Here is an 8869-nt window from a genome sequence, read left to right on the forward strand (position 1 = left end):
TATTTTTCATCCTTTTGGGAATCTGTTAGGAAGTGCTAATAAAATCCCCAAAACACACACAAAGATGCAGTTATTAGAAATCCCATTTTACAAATTAGGAATGAGGATGAGTGTGCTTAGATAATTTACCAAGCTCCCATCCATTTACCTTTTAACCAACGTGCTGTAGAGTACAGACCATAGATTTTATCTTATAAGTTGAATTTAGCTCCAAATCCTGTTCTATTTACAAACTGCATTAAAAAGTGTGACAAAAAAAGTTAATAGATGCTCACTATCACTTAGATAATTTCTCAGAATGAAGGAGAAAAAATAAGAAGCACATCCAACTTCCACATTATTTAAATGATGGTGCTAAGTATTCTAAATTAATTGACCTACCTATTATTAGATGTTTGAAAACTATTAACATTAAAAGCACAGGCCATTTTAAGTCTTCAATAAAAAGCATTATTATACCCAATTTAGATATTTAAATGCTCATGCATTAGTGATCTCTTGCACCTTAAAAATCAATCACACCTTTTAAAAACCTAATTTCGTGTTATGAATCTAAATGTTAAAATTCCTATACTTCATTCCATTTATCCTTTCAAAGTCAAAGTGAAGTATGAAAAGAGAAGAACACCAACTAGAAGTCAGGACATTTGAATTCTATTTTTGAACGTGCCTCTTACTACAAAGAGAAAAAAAAGTATGATTTGTTTTCTCACAAGTATACAAGTAAATGAATGCTAGAGTACTTCTAAGCTCTGTATTGACTGATGTAAAATTATTGGGGCTAAGTGAATGTTCATCCTTCATTGTAAATCAGCACAGTATACTAAAATTTGTATTTTAAAAAAAATAGAAGCCATTTTTTTTTAATTAGCAAAAGGATAAACTGCAGCGCTTCCTTTCATGTTACTTCCAGTAGGCCCATCTTTATTTACAATTTTGATGATTTACTTACAGCTTTTTAATATGATAGTTACCCATCAAAGGGCATCTCTTTAATTATAGTGATAATTCTGACTGTTTCCTTTTGACAAGGAAGCTACATGATATGATTGTTAAAATGACTGGGAGGAAAATAGAATAAGAATCTCACATCTTCCCACTATTATCCATGACCTTTATGAATTAAAAGAAGTGACTTGTGACATTTTGTTAAAGACTACAATTACTGCACTCTTTTCTCTGTTTGGAATATGCTCCATTTCTCCAAAATAAAATATAGCAACAATCTTATGAAGGCAAGGAACAGTGGCAAATAATAATGAATACAAAAGTAAGGTATATAAGAATATACTTGAGAATTGTTCTCCTTCAGATATGAAAATGGACATTTTTTCATTGTCTCACAATTACTGTATAATAATAGAATGTATTTGGCTTGCAAGAGAGTGGGAGTGTTTGAAACATCAGAAAAGGTTTTCAGGTGCTCTTTCCCAGGGTGGCAGAGTACCAACGTTGACCTGAATATTTTTAATGAAAGGAAACTAATTTTTTGATCATCAGTTATAGGCAGTATTATCTAGAACACTGGTTAGAATATTTAATTCAGAGGGTTACCTGTTCCCACTGCTTGAGCCAAATAAATCAGAAGAACTAGGCTTAGGGCTCAGTAGGAGTATATGTGAAAAAGTATTTAAGTGATTATGAAATACAGCCATGGTTAGGAACGAATGCCCTAGAAAAACTGATCCAAACTTAGCTGTGTAATAGACATTTCTGAGGAAATAGAAACTGCAGAACCCATCCAGTGATTCTGGTGTGTGGGGTATGGCCAAGGAACCTGATATTTAACAAACGTATCAGGTATTTCTGATGCATGTGGTCTGTGGTCCCCAGTGAAAAACACTGCCCTAAATATTAGTCCCCAATACATGCACAGTAAGGCAAATTTCTGACTTAAAAAAAAAAACAATGAACGAATTCACTGGCCAGTCTATTCAGTCCATAAGCAAAGTTACAGGTTTGAATAAAGTTGGATGTGATTAACTTAGTCCATTGTTAAAATACATGTTTCTGAAGAATCAATCTTTGGAGGATTGGGAACTTGGAATCGATATTTTATAAACCTCTTAAGCTCTCAAAAATATGCTGTGATTGGGTGAGGATTTCCAATGCTACCCTTTGGGACTCTTAAATGGTTTCTGGGTAATTGTGAGGCAAAGAAGAAGGTGGTTAGTCTTTCTGCATAAAAATGTTTAACAAAAAACAAAATATGGCCAGTTACAAGCCTATATAAGATTCCTGTTTATGCAAAGAATCCAAAACCTGAAAGTGATTTAGCTATACAGATACACTTGTCACCAGATATAGGGGTCTGTAGATGGGCCTGTGCTTGGGAAGTTTTGTGATTAGTAGAATCCAAGGACAGGAGAAGGGAGAATAAAATTCTCAAACACTGCCTGGTCTTATTGCTCCAGTCCTCCTACATATATTTCGCGATTTTTAATTTCAAGGGCATATATTAGGAGCAGACACTCCTAGGTTATGTCATGAGGTCAAGTTCATTACTTCTAAAATTTCAGTGTATATATGAATTTTGGGGCAATTTGTTAGAACGTAGATTCTGATTCAGTATGAGTGAGATGAGGCCTACTTTTGAGATTCTACTTTTGTAACAAGTTCCTAATTTTTGCCAAGGCTACTGACTCATGGATTGCTTTTGTGTTGCAAGATCTAGACAATTTCTATGATTCATGACAGCGGCCTGCACTCTTAACCTTTCTCATTTTCTTGTGAATCTGATTATTGATAACAGAATAAATTCTCCCCAGAGTACATGGATGCATCCCTGCCAACTCATCACACCATCCTTTCTCTGGTTGGACTCCTCCACATTCCTCACTTCTGAGATCCTCCTATTGTTTCAACACCTCAAAATAGTTAGTTCCTCAAAATAGTTAACTTACAAACACTGCCACATTTGTAATTTATAGAAAGACTATGAAGTCAGTGCTATTTTTTTAGATTTACAAAAGTAAACTCAAGGTTCCAAGTACGTGTCAAAACTTGCTTAGGGAGTTTTCATGACTTGTCCAATCAGGACTCCCATGAATACTTTGATAGACATATGTATACAACTCTACTTAACTTTTAACTAAACCTCACAATACTCATATGTTGTATCATTATTTTCACATTAATGTAGAGAGGGATAAAACAGAAATTGAAATCACCTAGTTTGCCTGAGGGCAACAGAATATGGAATACAATTTATGATAATTCATTGTGAGTTATCACATTCCATATTCACTCATTTTATAAAATAGAAGCTATAATTGGTTCACAGAGGGATACATGTAAAGGCCTTTCTATGGATTACATGGTATGTTAACTTACCTAATGAACCCCTTTCAGAGGAAGCTGACTAACTTACTGAATCGTTGTGTCTGCTGCACTTTACTATGAAATACAAAAATTAAGGCAAAACTTAAAATTTTTATAAAACACAAAACCTGTAATATGATTCCAGAATGAAATGCTTTTAAAATGTCAATATAAATGTAAATTTAAAACTTTTCCCCACATTTTAATTAGCATTACATTTCTAAATTCAATAAAATGCCCAACATTAGACAAAATTTTCTTTGCAATTCCTGTGACCTGTCTTTTAGGATCCCTAATGCTCTACTAAAGGAGAGAACACACAGAAAGGGAAGAAATTAAAGCCAGAAAATGAAAATGTACTCAATAACTCTGTACACATAATTATGTAGAAGTGAGACCTCAAGGAAACTTCCTAAACAGATGATTTAGGTCTTTTCAAAATGACATCAAGCAAATTATCTGAAGCATAGTTGAAGACAACATGTTTTATCAATGGTTATTTTTACAGTTTTTGCAATGTTTCTTCCATGGCACTATATGAATGAGATAAAATACATTCACTGTAGCAAATCTTAATGATCTTTACATTGTTTGGAGCTTATTGACAGGGTCTTCATCCTTTCAGGACAGTGAGGAAATATTCATTTTCCATGCCATTGCATAGGCACATCTCCAAGTACTTTCTGCTAAATGTAATGTTAATATGATTATCTTTAATTATTTTGATTTACCTCTCAGGTTGTACTTACTATATTTGAAGACAGGAAAACATGTAAATGTATCAGAGACAACAAAACAAGGGAAGGATACACTGCATAATTTTTGTAGCAGTTTTGGATCATAAATACAATTGGACTACTGTGCATCCTAAAAAGTTGAAAAGGATAAATACATATGTGTGATATCTGGAAAATATGTTTTATACTATATCTAGTAATATTATTCTTTATTTTCTTCTTTCTTTCTTATCTTTGCTTTCATCTTACTTATTTTACTTTTGCTTTATACTAAGACTAGCTTTTATATCATGTCAAATAAACTTTTAGCTGAAAATTAAAAAAAAATAAAACATCACTGTTATATTACATTGTGTATTTCAAACAAATTGCTTAATTAAATTCAAGCTGTTTTGTTCCCCGAGTCATTTAGTCAAACTTAAGGATGTTAACCCTGCAGAAGTGTACTTTACTTGTGGTTTAAACACAATTGAGACACATTAACATTATCGAGACTGTGGAAAGGATAATGAATTTTTCTTCGTTTTGATGAATTTTACTTCCAACTTCCCGGGGCAATTACTGTGCACTTTTGTTTATGACGCAGAGTACAAGCTGTGACACTTGGTCACTTACTACATTGCATTAAGTTGAGTATTGTAAATTATTTTCTTTTACTTAGAGAAAAGAGACATTGAAAATAAAACAAGAAAATTCTAAATGTAATACAACTTTATGGCTTTGTTTCCTGTGTTTCAAATTTCTAGACTTTTTTTGCTGTTTCATTTTAGAAGAACTCTTCATTTGAAAGAGTTGATTCCATTTTGAAAATGAGTCTCTGGACCCATAAAAAGCAAAAGTCTTTATTACCTGAACACTGGCCAAAGTGAAATAGCTGTGAAGTGTAATTATATGGATGGACTATAAAATATATCCCTAGATTGTTAGTAGTGTAGGGTAAAATGAAATTCCCCAGACACATTTCCTTTGGTATTTTGCAGATATTTTAATATATTTCTCATTAATTTTCTATCTGGAGAATGTTTGTTAGTTTAAATTCGATGCATATAAATAAAGTTTAATTTCCAAAGTTATTAAATTGTGTGTCAATATATACTAATACTACAATAATTAAGAAACTTGAAATGGCATAAGTAAAGTGTGTCAACTTGACTAGGATAAGAAATGCCCAAAAAGCTGAAAAAAACATTATTTTTGAGTGTGCTTGTAAAGGTTTAAAATTTGAAAGGAAAAACACAAAAGTCTTACAGAAAAAATAATGAACAAATAACATTAACATGTAACTTCAAGAAAAAGTTATTAATGTTGCCCTTAAAGATATGAAAATATATTCACCTTCACTCACAAAAAAGAGAAATACAAATTAAAACACTGAGTTTCAATATTTTCCCACAAGTATTGACATAAAACAAAAACAAACAAGCACAAATAAAATCCACAAATTAAAAAATACACTCTGCTGTTGAGGCTATGAGAAAAGGGGCCCACCTACATGTTGTTTGTGGACATACCACATAGTACAACATTTATATAGGGTATTTTGACAATGTATTTTTATTTAGTGATTTCTTGTTTAAGGATTTACTCTAAAGATTCACCTTAGACAATCAGAAAATGTATTTGCACAAGATAATTTATTATACCTTATCTATATTTGCAAAATATTAAGAATGACCTAAAAGTCCAAACTTGGGAGATAAACTGAATAACCAAGGATACAATGGAGTCCCACACAGCTATTGAAGAGAATGAATTTCTCTAAGAAGTGATAGAAAAATATATCCAGGTTGTATTGTTAAATATATTTTTTAAAGTACAAAACTTTTTTACATATTATGGTAATATTGTGTAAGCAATGAAAGGGAGAAATAAGAAAATATTCATACATATACTTACTTAATTTTTTAAATGCAATTTATAAACTGGAAAATAGTGAGGTTGATCAATGACAAAGGTGATACGAATGAGATAGAATGGTCGGTGGTGAAGCAACACTTTTCATTGTGTGCTATTTGTACAGTTTTGACATTGGAAACCATGAGACAGTACATACTAAAAAAAAAGATAAGAAAGTCAAGAAGATAAGTAATTAAATACACTCTCCTCAAAATTCAAAATGGAATGCAAACAAAAACATGAATCTGAAAAAATTATAAACTGATAATACAACCATAATAAAACAGAAGGTGGGGGGAAGAAACAGCCTAAGTAATATATTAAACTCTCATAGATTATGTATCTCCTTAATGATATAGGCTAATTATTTCTATACAATTCATAGAAGTAAGTGAGTTAAATATACTGAGGATAATAGGAGACAGGTTTCTCTTACTGGAAGATTTGCTAATATGGAAAAGGAAATGTGTTGAATGAAAGCTGTGTTGAACTAGGATTGGAGAGATCAGTATGTGCTCACCGTTTATGGTTTTAGGAGATGATGATGATGGTGATGATAGACAGATAAATGATAGATAGATAATAGACTGACAAACTAGTTGAGCATTTATTTCTTAATCGTCTTCAGAATCAGCCTAGAAACAAAAATACCACAATAACAATAAATACACAAATCCTCAAATCTCAGTTTCTAAATTTCATTTCTTACTAAATGGAACCAGAGACCCTTTGAAAAAATTATTCCAAAGATGAAACAGGAACATATAAACTGTTAGAGATGAGCTAGAAAGAACAATAATCATTTAAATACATCACGAATTATTAATAAATGAATTGGCAAAAAAAAAACAAGCAGTCATTTTAGAATTTTTTTGAATTAGTGATTCAGAAAAGAATGCAGCACATATTTCAAAATAACCTTATTTTTTGAAAAAATAATCTTTTTTATATTTTAAAGATGTGTGGTGCAATACAGAATTAGGTATATAAGTGACCATCACACAGGTAGAGTTTGGGCCTCTCTTTGGTTCCCACTTCTCCTGGTTTGAGATCATGTACCCTTATTGATATTATGTGCCCACTCTCTGGCAGTGTCCCACTATTGCAAAACCCTTTCTTATAGTTTTATGATAAATCATTTTAAAAATAATCTACAAGAGAAAATAAAATATAAAAGTCTGGTCCGTACTTTTTTTTAAACAAAATTAAGAAAAAATAAAAACTGTAGCAAACTGAATATAAAGTACAGTGATCCTAAAGTAAAATCATGTTCAAGTCATTAAAGAAAGAAGAAAGTATCACATTTACCTGTTCTATTAAGAATAGACATCACATTAAGACTATTAGTAATAAGAAGGAATTATTTGTCATTTAGCTGTATCATTTTGGTTATATTGACCCATCATCTGACTAAATTTCATGGCATACACACTGCATAATATCTCACAGAAGTCTTAAAAATATAAGGAAACATAAAAACCCTATAAAAATGTTTCATTGAAACTAGAATACTAACTTATTTTTTAAAATTGAAACTGTCCCACCTGAATTTTTTTTCTTACTTACAGTTAATGCCTCCCTACCTTCTAAAAAATTAGATTGTTTTCATTTTAGAGGGCAAAAAAATATAATTGTAAATAAGTCACTTAATAAAGATGCTTTTGCCAATTAAGTAAAATAGAAAAATAGGAAAAAAAGGTAACAATAGTTGCAAATGTATGTGATGCTATAGGTACAATTTCCTTAAAATATAATATAAAATTATTTATCATATAACTTTTTTCAAAGGGTATGAAGTTTCAATTAGGAAAAATAAGCTCTGGAGATCTGTTGTATGATGTGATGACTGTAACTCATAATCATGCATTATGTCCTTGGAAATTGCTGAGAGAATAGGTCTTAAATGTTCACACCACGGAAAAAAGACAATTATGTGAGGTGATGGATATGCTAATTAGTTTGATTGTGGTGATCACTTCACAATGTGTGTGTCTATATATATAAACATCACTTTGTACACTGTAAGTATATGTAATTGTTCTTTGTCAGCTACATCTCAACAAAGCTGGAAAGAAAAAAGAATAGCAAAATATCTTCATAATAATTTTATGCAGATTATATGTTGAAATGTTAATATTATGGATATGTTGGGTTAAATAAAATGCACAGTTAATTTTTGAGAATTCCTTATTAAATATTTTTCTTGATATATATCAACCTTAAAAAATCAGATCGCTCTATTATTTAACATTTTGCTGTAAAACACAATATAGAAATAAACAGTATGGAAAAATAAGGAAATAAATTTTATAAAAAATGCAGGGTCATCCTCCTAAGCAAACGAGATAATCCATTTAGCAAAGTGTGAGAGTTACTGAATTTAAAAAGAATATCAGACTTTTAAAGATTCCTACTCACCAGTCAGTATATAGAAAATGTAATTGAAAATATTTATTTCACAGTAGCCACAAAAATATATACTACATAGATATGAACTAAAAAAATGTGCAATGCTATAATAGAAAATGAAAAATATAAATAAGGATATAAAACTTAACTGAAGAGTATTTAAAACTGATATAAATGTAGAACTGTAGCATGTTCATAAATTATTATATTTAATACTATAAGTAATTATCTCCAGATTAATCTCTGCATTTAATGGTTTCCCACCCACAATGTGAATTTTTCAATTTATGGATGCTAGTAAAGAAAAGCTAAAATTAGTATAGGAAAGTGTATTGAAAAATTACAAAACTTTTCTGAAAGAAAAAAGTCATAGGATAAAATGTATTGTAAAGTTTAATAATCGGTACCTGTGTCTAATAGACTTTAGAAAGGTATTATATAAGTAGTGTTCTGACTCAGTTAAAAAAAGAGCAGACTACTCAATAACTCATACTGAGACACTTAGT

The sequence above is a fragment of the Carlito syrichta genome, unplaced genomic scaffold (assembly GCF_000164805.1).
Source record: "Carlito syrichta isolate Samal-C Ts95f unplaced genomic scaffold, Tarsius_syrichta-2.0.1 Scaffold287257, whole genome shotgun sequence".
Lineage (NCBI taxonomy): Eukaryota > Metazoa > Chordata > Mammalia > Primates > Tarsiidae > Carlito > Carlito syrichta.